The following is a 12,585-nucleotide window of genomic DNA, read 5'->3' on the forward strand; positions in this document are numbered from 1 at the left end:
CCCCATCTATTTCCCATAGAGTGATGGGACTGGATGCCATGATCTTAGTTTTCTGAATGTTGAGAAAATTCCTCAAATTACTGTAACTCTAATTCATTTTTAGTAGCTGCATATTATTCCCTATGGATATAGCAATATTATTCAATCATCCTCCTTAAATACTTCTATCTCTCTTAGGATTTTCTTTCTAGGAACAAATTGCTAGCTCAAAAGACCTGCCTATTGTTAATTTCATGAAATGTTGCTAGACTGATTTCCAAAAAGTGCCAGCACCTCATAGTACCACGATACTATTTTCTCACTCTCTCATAATATATGTTCTTAGTCTTTCATGGTCTGAGACTCTGATGGGTGTAAAGCAGAAAAAAAGTGAAACTGTTAGTCACTCAGTCACGTCCAGCTCTTTGCGACCTCATGCACTGTAGCCTGCCAGGATCCTCTGTCCATGGCATGCTCCAGGCAGAATACTGGAGTAGGTAGCCAGCCGTTCCTTTCTCCAGGGGATCTTTCTGACTCAGGGGTCGAAAGTAGGTCTCCTGCATTGCGGGCAGATTCTTTACTGTCTGAGCCAACAGGGATGGGTGTAAAAAGATATTTAATTCCTTTGGTTTGCTTTCTCCATAAGTGATTATGAGCTTCTTTTTATATATATTTAGTCATCAAAATTGCCTGTCAGTTGTTTTTAATATTCCATTGGTTTGCTTTCTTGTCAATATAAGAAATAATACTCTTGCAAATCTATTTATTAGTCCTGCGGCTACCTGCTTTACCTAATTATTTTTCAAAGCATATCATTTATTGATTAACTTTGCTTTTGATATTATTCCTCTGTATCTATTGTCTTTTATGTTTTTCCAAGCTTTTCAATGGAATAAGAATGCATTTTATATTCTCTTTCTGGAATTTATTATTTTATTTTTACATTAAAAATTTATCTGGAAATTGCAATCATATGATTTCCAGTTTTACTTTCTTCTAGGTGGTTGGACAATTGTGTCATTATTAAATATTGTGCTTAATTGAAATGCCACATATCTCCTGTTATTACACTTAATAAATAAATATGTGATTAATGAGCTACACTTTTGGATTTTTTTAGATGAACTTTTATTATTTATTTCTAATTTTATTGGATTATGATTAGACATAGAGACTTATAAAATATCAAGTTTTGAGGAACTGTTAGGATTTTCTTTATGACCAAATGTACTATTTTGTAAATCTTCATGGACAGTGAAAAAAATTATGCATTCTCTGTTAGAAATATATGAGGGTCTCTCTATATGGTTACCAATCATGTCTACTGAGGCTGCAGGATGTCCAGTGGGTCAATGGAAACTGGGACCTGGAGCTCAGAAGAGAGACTGGAAGAAAAAAAATAATTCACAAGTAAAATACCATTCACAAATGGTATTTTAAGCCAGTGAAACTAGGTGGGATTTCTCAGGAAGGGAAGTTAGTGTGAAAGCGAAAGAAGATTCGTATTAGATCTGTGGAAATCAGTGACCCTCCTGGGATGTGGAAGGAGAGAAAACAGAGGAGAAGCTTGAGAAAGATATCATTTCTATGGGCGAGTGAAATATTATAGAAGAATAAGATGGGGAAAAATCCATTCTTTTTTGATACTAGGAATTGAGCATTTTATAAATTCTACTCTTTAAAAATGATATTTATTTGTATTGTAATTTAGTTTATACAATATATATTCATAACTTATTTGGTTAAATGAAAGAGGAATAGGCAACAATCCCAAATTTAAACTTTGTAATTATATTTATATTATGACTTTTGGTCTATAAATATATTAATATTAGTTATTTATAATAAATGCAAATGTTTCCATTTCAGTAGTAAGCCTGTTTTAATCTCATATATTTTGTATTTCACATAGGAAACCAGGGTTAGTCAATATTTCCACGTAGAAATAGTTTTCAAGGAGGATGTAGATGCATGGAATTTCTTATACATTGCTGGAGTGTAATTTGGTGTTATCTCCTTAAGTTGAGCATTCAATTTACTGCGACTCAGCAAATTCCAGTTTAGAGGAAACCTCCATTAAAGAGAAAATCTTACACATTTACAAAGGAAAAATATACAAAAAAAAAAAAAATCCATAATACTATTTTCAATAGTAAAAACTGGAAGCAGCTCAAAAGCTCTTTTATTGGAAAATGGATTAATAAAGTGCATATTCACACAATAAAATATTATCCATAAAGTAAATGGACTATAGAAATAAGTGACACTGTCAAAAATCATAGCAATATAATATTATAGGAAGAAAATGAGTTCCAAAAGATTATAGGTAGCATGCTATCCTTTTTGTAACATTAAAAAGAACTAGAACAAGCTAACAAATGATACATAGAAAAGCAAAAAATTATTTTCAAAGGAAAGTTAGGAAATGATCAGAATTTTGGATGATGACTACCTTGCACTGCAGAGCTAACAGGGATGTACTGTTGGAGGAATCATGTAATTAGATGTCAGTTACAGACTGGTTTCAAATAGGAAAAGGAGTACGTCAAGGCTGTATATTGTCACCCTGCTTATTTAACTTATATGCAGAGTACATCATGAGAAATGCTGGACTGGAAGAAACACAAGCTGGAAACAAGATTGCCAGGAGAAATATCAATAACCTCAGATATGCAGATGACACCACACTTATGGCAGAAAGTGAAGAGGAACTAAAAAGCCTCTTGATGAAACTGAAAGTGGAGAGTGAAAACGTTGACTTAAAGCTCAACATTCAGAAAATGAAGATCATGGCATCCGGTCCCATCACTTCATGGGAAATAGATGGGGAAACAGTGGAAACAGTGTCAGACTTTACTTTTTGGGGCCCCAAAATCACTGCAGATGGTGATGCAGCCATGAAATTAAAAGACACTTACTCCTTGGAAGAAAAGTTATGACCAACCTAGATAGCATATTCAAAAGCAGAGACTTTACTTTGCCAACCAATGTCCGTCTAGTCAAGGCTATGGTTTTTCCTGTGGTCATGTATGGATGTGAGAGTTGGACTGTGAAGAAGGCTGAGTGCCGAAGAATTGATGCTTTTGAACTGTGGTGTTGGAGAAGACTCTTGAGAGTCCCTTGAACTGCAAGGAGATCCAACCAGTCCATTCTGAAGGAGATCAGCCCTGGGATTTCTTTGGAAGGAATGATGCTAAAGCTGAAGCTCCAGTACTTTGGCCACCTCATGTGAAGAGTTGACTCATTGGAAAAGACTCTGATGCTGGGAGGGATTGGGGGCAGGAGGAGAAGGGGACGACAGAGGATGAGATGGCTGGATGGCATCACGGACTCGATGGACGTGAGTCTGAGTGAACTCCGGGAGCTGGTAAGGGACAGGGAGGCCTGGCGTGCTGCGATTCATGGGTTTGCAAAGAGTCGGACACGACTGAGTGACTGAACTGAACTGATGCTCTTTTGTTTTGGGGTGGTGAATTAGCAGGTGTTTGTTACATTATTCAGAAAACACTAATTGAATAACTAACCAATAAAAGTGAGATGAGTATGGATCAATGATATCAATGTCATGGCACAAAGATACAATTCATCCAATGCTGTGCATCTGAGTTTGAAAGGGTAAAAATTATTTAAAGATATGGTTTGCAATTGAAGCATAAGGAAAAGTTGCTAATAATTCTCTGTTGTGGTGATTAGATAGTGCTACACTTTTTTTTTAAGTTATGAAAGTATGACAACACATTTACAGGAGACTTTGAAAATACAGAGAAAATTTGAGTATCATTTCACTATATTTACAGTTATTTTTTAAGTAGATAAGATTGTTAGTTGGAGTTTCAACATCAAACTCTCAAAAATTAATAGAATGAATGTATGGAAAAGCAGAAGGATGAAGTAGACCAGAAAAGCACTGTGAACCAATCCAATGTAAGATTTTTACTATTTTCACAGAACAGCAGGATACAAATTATATTCAAGTTCACATAAACTATAAAGTAGGAGATACTGGAACATATCCAGGGACATAAAACAAGTTGCAAAAATGTCATTGTATAAAGGTATCAAAATCATACAAAGTCTCTTCTCTTATCACTGTGGAATTATGTTAGAAATCAATATCAAAAGATATTTGAAAATAACCCACATATTTTCAAGTGCAATGTGACATTTACCAAGAGAAATCTTTGATTTAGCCATTGAAAGCCTCAATAATTTTAGAACACTGAAAAAACACAGAGGGTGATTGCAGAGAAGAAAGCATTTAAATGAGAAATAAGTATCAAAATGAGAAATTAACATCAAGCATACTTTGATATATTTGTATTTGATGATGTATTCAATGATGTATTTGATGTATTTGGAAATTTATAAACTTTCACTGGGCATGATGGGAGACTGGAAAAAATAAGTCCTGTTCAGAAATGTTACCTTTTTCAGATGCAGAATTATTCTTTTTAAATATTCTGTGTTGAAATCTAATACAGAAATCATTTTCTTCATTACCTGTTTGTATAAGTTCAGGAAGAGTTCATTTCAATTTGATATATTTTTCTCTTTAGATAGGAATCTGTTCTTGAGGCTTATAAAATATTGTTATAAACTGTAAATCCTGAATCTTTCAAGGAATATTCTGCTTGCTAGTTTCCTTTGCCTTTTTTTCTTCTTCTTTTCTGTACAACTACAGCAGGAACAATATATTTTCATGCCCTCTCATACTTGACACTTTAGTTAATTGACCAACATTGTAGGGAATCATTCTGATAACCATGGCCACTAACCTTGTATTTTGACTATTAGCCTCTGAATTCCCATGTAGTATTAATACTTGGAGATTACAAACCTTTTTTTAGCAGCTGTGTATTTTTGTTCACCTTTTTATTCAGCACTCAACACAGGGTGAAATCCTTGTGTGTTTATAGCATAGTGTAAATAAGGAAGCATTCCAATCAGGATGCTATTGTATTTCAATAGGCATGTTATATTCATTTATGTTGAGGAGTTCCACTCACATCACCAGGAGGGTTTATCCTTTGTTGATAGTCATTTTGCTAGATTGAAAGCTTTTCTGTGTTTTATTTTTAAATTATCCACATTCTTCACATTTGTTTTCTTTGAAAACTTGATTCCCAAGAACAGAGTACCACTTGGCAGTTATTTTGCATGTTAATGCCATTGGAAATAATGCTAAATTGTTTTTATTATAATACAAAGACATTAATATATTTGGTATTCAAGATTCTTTTCTTTGGATATGTTAATGTTCATTTGGTATCCACCAGTAGAGGACTTCCCTGGTGGCTCAGATGGTAAAGAATCTTCCTGCAATGTGGGAAACCTGGGTTTGAACCCTAGGTCAGGAAGATTCGCTGGAGAAGGGAAGGGAAGCCCACTTCAGTATTCTTGCCTGAAGAATTCCATGGACAGAAGAGCCTGGCAGGCTACAGTCCATGGGGCTGTAGAATCAGACATGACTGAGTGACTAATACTTTCATTTTCACCTTTCTTTCATGCACCAGTAGGGCCTTACTGATTATTAGAATCAAAAAGTTCTTCAAAACTTGTTGAATATCCACTTGCCTGATCCTTTATAATATCCCTCTGTTGTGTCAGACTCTTCGCTGAGTACCCTGACACCAGCGCACTTCCCTAGCCGTCCAGTGGCCAAGACTCTCTACTCCCAATGCAATGGATTTGGGTTTGATCCCTGGTCAGATCGCACATGATCTCACATGCCACGACTAAGAGTTTTCCACATGCCGCAACTGAAGATACTGCATGCAAAAACGAAGATCAAGGATCTCGTGTGCTGCAACTAAGACCCAGTGCAGTCAAATAGATAAAAAAAAATTTTTTTTTAATCCTGCCACCAAATGGTTAATAGATGGCAAAAAAGATTTGGTCTAGCTCTATAGCAGTGTTTACTTTTATTAAAGTTCTTACAATAACAATCATATCATAGTAGTAGTGTTAGTCATTCAGTCGTGTCAGACTCTTTTTGATACCATTGACCACAATCCAGAGACCAGACTCCTCTGTCCACAAGATTCTCCATGCAAGACTGCTGGAATGGGTAACCATTCTCTTCCCCAGGTAATCTTCCCAACCCAGGGACTGAAACTGGGTCTCTCACATTGCAAGCAGACTATTTACCAAAAAAAAAAAAAAATCATATCATACCTATTGTTAAATAATATTGACTGTCATCTGTATGTGCCTTTTTCATTATATGAATAATGGTTCAAACCTTCATAGGAAAACTGAGGACTGCTCAAATCCTCAAGAAGCAATGTCTAATTAGCAAGGTTAATTTATGTTCATAATTATAATCATAGCAATGAGTGTAATCCCCAAGGCTTATAAAAATGCATTTTAATAAATTTATTGAAGGCAATGCCTATCCTGTCTTCTACATTATTCAACAGATCAACGCTTTCCTTGTGTGCCTTGCCCAAGCAATACAGAGACAGGAATTCAAGTGAAAGTCAATTATTTGGGAAGTACAAGAAACACCAGCAAAGAAATAGGAAAGTAATACAGGGAAAGGAATTGGCCTGTTACCATCTTGTGAAATAAACTTAATCCTTCAGGGAATCTTTGGGAATTGCTGAGATGTATGCTTCAGAAATATCCTGCTAGGTGGGTCAAGAGAGTTGAGGTATTTATACACCCACATTGCCATTTATTGGTTGAGGGCTGCTCCTCTGAATGTTAAGTCCTTGACACTTCTGATCTGTGAGCCCTAGAACAGAGCAGCCTTCCCCAAAAGCCTTCAAACACATATTTCCCAATACTGGTATGTGGAAGTCCTGCTTTCTGAAGAAATAGGACTGAAGTTTCTGGCTGGGCATTGATAGCAGCTGCTATAACTTCTTTATTATCATCAGAATCAGGTTCCATGTTTTTTTTAGCTCTTGAATCATTCTTTTAATCCATCCTCATCAAAGATCCATTTTGCTATGATAAAGAACTACTTCTTTCGCCTTTTGGGGGAGAGATGGAATTGAAAAGCTTCTTTTAGAAAGGTCATGTTCCTTAAAATAAAAAGACTTAGTAAATTTGAAGTCTTTGAGGATTTAGCTTGCCTTACAATTTCAAGATTGCCTCCTATGGTCATGCAAGGCAATATTTATTTCCATCTGTGCAACTATCAATGTGTTCAGTTGGTAACTGCACTTTTATTTTGCTGAACATTTAAAGAATAATTGGGTAGGATTTTCTCCCTTCTCTAACCCACATGCAGATACTAGTATGCAGAGTGGAAATTATAATGACAGTGAATTCAAACAAGCCAACTGTACAGTGTCATTAAGAAGCTCTTTGGGTTTAGCTGAAGATAACAAAGGCCAAAATAGATGTGTTCAATAATGTCCCCAAAGTTCTTTTTGGTAAATCTGGATAGTACAAAAGCATATAAATAAGAAAATAAAAATCATCTAGTCACCCATAGTTTTACTTTTTAATAATGACTACTATTATCATTTATCATATTTACTTTCATTCTTTTTTCCTATGCTAATTTTTACATAATTAAAATTATATGCATCAGTACTTTTGTCATTTTATAACAAAATTCATTTCTCTGAACTCAATTCAGTTCAGTTCAGTCACTCAGTCATGTCTGACTCTTCACGACCCCATGAACTGCAGCATGCCAGGCCTCCCTGTCCATCACCAACTCCCAGAGTTCACTCAGACTCACGTCCATTGAGTTGGTGATGCCATCGAGCCATCTCATCCTCTGTCATCCCCTTCTCCTCCTGCCCCCAATCCCTCCGAGCATCAGAGTCTTTTCCAATGAGACAACACTTCGCATGAGGTGGCCAAAGTATTGGAGATTCAGCTTTAATATCATTCCTTCCAAAGAAATCTCAGGGCCGATCTCCTTTAGAATGGACTGGTTGGATCTCCTTGCAGTCCAAGGGACTCTCAAGAGTCTTCTCAACACCACAGTTCAAAAGCATCAATTCTTTGGTGCTCAGCTTTCTTCACAGTCCAACTCTCACATCCGTACATGACCACTGGAAAAACCATAGGCTTAACTAGATGGACCTTTGTTGGCAAAGTAATGCCTCTGCTTTTCAATATGCTATGTAGGTTGGTCATAACTTTCCTTCCAAGGAGTTCAGTTCAGCTCAGTCGCTCAGTCATGTCTGACTCTTTGCAACCCCATGAATCGCAGCACGCCAGGCCTCCCTGTCCATCACCAACTCTTGGGGTTCACTCAAACTCACGTCCATCGAGTCCGTGATGCCATCCAGCCATCTCATCCTCTGTCATCCCCTTCTCCTCCTGCCCCCAATCCCTCCCAGCATCAGAGTCTTTTCCAGAGTCAACTCTTCACATGAGGTGGCCAAAGTACTGGAGTTTCAGCTTTAGCATCATTCCTTCCAAAGAAATCCCAGGGTTGATCTCCTTCAAAATGGACTGGTTGGATCTCCTTGCAGTCCAAGGGACTCTCAAGAGTCTTCTCCAACACCACGGTTCAAAAGCATCAATTCTTCGGTGCTCAGCTTTCTTCACAGTCCAACTCTCACATCCATACATGATCACTGGAAAAACCATAGCCTTGACTAGACGGACCTTAGTCGGCAAAGTAATGTCTCTGCTTTTGAATATGCTATCTAGGTTGGTCATAACTTTTCTTCCAAGGAGTAAGTGTCTTTTAATTTCATGGCTGCAGTCACCATCTGCAGTGATTTGGGAGCCCCCCCCACCCCCACCCAATTAAGTCTGACACTGTTTCCACTGTTTCCCCATCTATTTCCCATGAAGTGATGGGACCAGATGCCATGATCTTTGTTTTCTGAATGTTGAGCTTTAGGCCAACGTTTTCACTCTCCTGTTTCACTTTCATCAAGAGGCTTTTGAGTTCCTCTTCACTTTCTGCCATAAGGGTGGTGTCATCTGCATATCTGAGGTTATTGATATTTCTCCCGGCAATCTTGTTTCCAGCTTGTGTTTCTTCCAGTCCAGCGTTTCTCATGATGTACTCTGCATATAAGTTAAATAAGCAGGGTGACAATATACAGCCTTGACGTACTCCGTTTCCTATTTGGAACCAGTCTGTTGTTCCATGTCCAGTTCTAACTGCTGCTTCCTGACCTGCATACAGATTTCTCAAGAGGCAGGTCAGGTGGTCTGATATTCCCATCTCTTTCAGAATTTTCCACAGTTTATTGTGATCCACACAGTCAAAGGCTTTGGCATAGTCAATCAAGCAGAAATAGATGTTTTTCTGGAACTCTCTTGCTTTTTCCATGATCCAGCAGATGTTGGCAATTTGATCTCTGGTTCCTCTGCCTTTTCTAAAATCACCTTGAACATCAGAAAGTTCATGGTTCACATATTGCTGAAGGCTGGCTTGGAGAATTTTGAGCATTACTCTACTAGCATGTGAGATGAGTGCAATTGTGCGGTAGTTTGAGCATTCTTTGGCATTGCCTTTCTTTGGGATTGGAATGAAAACGGACCTTTTCCAGTCCTGTGGCCACTGCTGAGTTTTCCAAATGTGCTGGCATATTGAGTGCAGCACTTTCACAGCATCGTCTTTCAGGATTTGAAACAGCTCAACTGGGATTCCATCACCTCCACTAGCTTTGTTCATAATGATGCTTTCTAAGGCCCACTTGACTTCACATTCCTGATGTCTGGCTCTAGATTAGTGATCACACCATCATGATCACTGGGTTGTGAAGATCTTTTTTGTACAGTTCTTCTGTGTATTCTTGCCACCTCTTCTTATTATCTTTTGCTTCTGTTCGGTACATACCATTTCTTTCCTTTATTGAGCCCATCTTTGCATGAAATGTTCCCTTGGTATCTCTGATTTTCTTGAAGAGATCTCTAGTCTTTCTCATTCTGTTGTTTTTCTCTATTTCTTTGCACTGATCACTGAAGAAGGCTTTCTTATCTCTCCTTGCTATTCTCTAGAACTCTGCATTCAGATGCTTATATCTTTCCTTTTCTTCTTTGCTTTTCGCCTCTCTTCTTTTCACAGCTATTTGTAAGGCCTCCCCAGATAGCCATTTTTTGTGTACGTTTGAATCACCTACAGGCTTTGATAAAATACAAATTCCTGGGTCTCTTTGTCTCTGGGCCTTCTAACTGGGTGGGTCTAGGGCTGGATCTTAGAATTTGCAAGTTAGAGAACAATTTCCAATTGTGAGATTCCCCATGTGAGATTGATGCTGCTGGTCAGAGTTCTACACTTTTAGAACCTAGGTTTTTAAACTTTATACACATTGGAATGAAGTTAATATTTTCTTGGTTGGGGCATGGGTTCATATATTTGTGTTTATTTTGGGAAAATTCATCCAACTATGAATTTTTATATGAGTGTTATATATCAACAAAACTTTAAATAAAACTTAAAACCTCAGAAGGGTAAGTATAATGACTTGGTAATATTTTCTCTATGCATGTGCCATGATTTACTTAACCATGCCCTTAATTTCAGTTTTTTCTAGTGAATATTAGTATATTTTAATATTAAAGATAGAGCCTTTTGGAGACTTTCCAATTGTTTTATAGAAATGCAAGTCTACAAGCAATGAATTCTGGAGAGGGTGTGGAGAAAAGGGAACCCTCTTACACTGTTTGTGGGAATGCAAACTAGTACAACCACTATGGAGAACAGTGTGGAGATTCCTTAAAAAAACTGGAAATAGAACTGCCATACGACCCAGCAATCCCACTGCTGGGCATACACACCAAGGAAACCAGAACTGAAGGAGAGACGTGTACCCCAAAGTTCATTGCAGCACTGTTTATGATAGCCAGGACATGGGAACAACCTAGATGTCCATCAGCAGATGAATGGATAGTACATATACACAATGGAGTATTACTCACCCATTAAAAAGAATACATTTGAATCAGTTCTAATGAGGTGGATGAAACTGGAGCCGATTATACAGAGTGAAGTAAGACAGAAAGAAAAATACCAATACAATATACTAATGCATATATATGGAATTTAGAAAGATGGTAATGATGACCCTGTATGCGAGACAGCAAAAGAGACACAGATGTATAGAACAGTCTTTTGGACTCTGTGGGAGTGGGCGAGGGTGGGATGATTTGGGAGAATGGCGTTGAAACATATATAATATGTGAAATGAATTACCAGTCCAGGTTCGATGCAGGATACAGGATGCTTGGGGCTGGTGCACTGGGATGACCCAGAGGGATGATATGGGGAGGGAGGTGGGAGGGGGGTTCAGGATGGGGAACACATGTACACCCATGGCGGATTCAGGTTGATATATGGCAAAACCAATACAACATTGTAAAATAATTAGCCTCCAATTAAAATAAATAAATTTCTGTTAAAAAAAAAAAGAATTGCAAGTCTATTTGTTGTACAGCAGAGATTAGGACAATATTGTAAGTCAGCTATATGTCAATAAAAGTTTTAAAAGAAGAAATACATATCCAAGTTAAAAAGTAATTATGAATATTTTAGCAGTTTGTGCATATTGCCATGCTGCTGCTGCTAAGTTGCCTCAGTCGTGTCCAACCCCATAGATGGCAGCCCACCAGGCTCCTCTGTCCCTGGGATTCTCCAGGCAAGAATACTGGAGTGGGTTGCCATTTCCTTCTCCAACGCGTGAAAGTGAAGTCGCTCAGTTGTGCCTGACTCTTAGCAACCCCGTGGACTGCAGCCTACCAGGCTTCTCCGTCCATGGGATTTTCCAGGCAAGAGTACTGGAGTCGGTTGCCGTTGAGGGCCATAATAGTTCCCAAATTATAATAATTGATTTTGGAAATAATGGTTAATATTTTCATCTTTGTTTTCTGAATGGGCGATGGCCTTCTTTGGCTGAAGTTATTACGATAATGTTTTTTCATTTTTATGTATATTTTTAACATTTGAACCATAATTGAAACAAGTGATTAACCTAGATGGCTTTCATGTGCCAAGCTTTCAGAACTAGAGTCTTAGAAAGACAGTTCTTTGAAGTCTTCTATATAGCTTTGTCCTAGGTAAAATACTAGAGAATTAAGTAGCATTTTGTTTTGTTTTTAATTTTAAGGGCTAGGGGCTAACACTGTAAATTGAGTAGAATCAGTCATTTTTTATGTTCACCAGAGTACTCCTTCTAGTATTATACTTTGGTCAGAAAAAAACTAAAAGTTTCTCATTAACTCTTCTTCTTCCTCACTGAAAAATGAAACCACCATTATAAAACAATCAGAATGACTATTTATAGGGCAAAGCTTGGAGCTCCACTAAATACATTTTTAAATGACTACAGTCTTTGAGTTTAGCCCTCACTGAACTACAAGTTTTTAAAACTGTCCCTATTAAAAAATAAGCATTAAGGATAATCAGATTGTGTGTTTATCTCTGTGTTCTCAACACAAAGCATCATTTTGAACAAAAGCCCTTCAAAGTAGCTTTTCATGTATATATTCGTACATATAACTTTTCTTGAATCTAAAGATTAATATAAACTGAAGGAGATTTTCAGTATATTGTTTTGTGTATTCAGTGAGAATTACAAATATGGGAATCACCTAGTGCTACATCATCTTTTCTCTTTAATCCAATAAAAAGTTCTTACAACTCTAGCAAATAACTGTCTCTAAAATGGAACAGTTTTTAAT

The sequence above is a fragment of the Budorcas taxicolor genome, chromosome 22 (genome assembly GCF_023091745.1).
Source record: "Budorcas taxicolor isolate Tak-1 chromosome 22, Takin1.1, whole genome shotgun sequence".
Lineage (NCBI taxonomy): Eukaryota > Metazoa > Chordata > Mammalia > Artiodactyla > Bovidae > Budorcas > Budorcas taxicolor.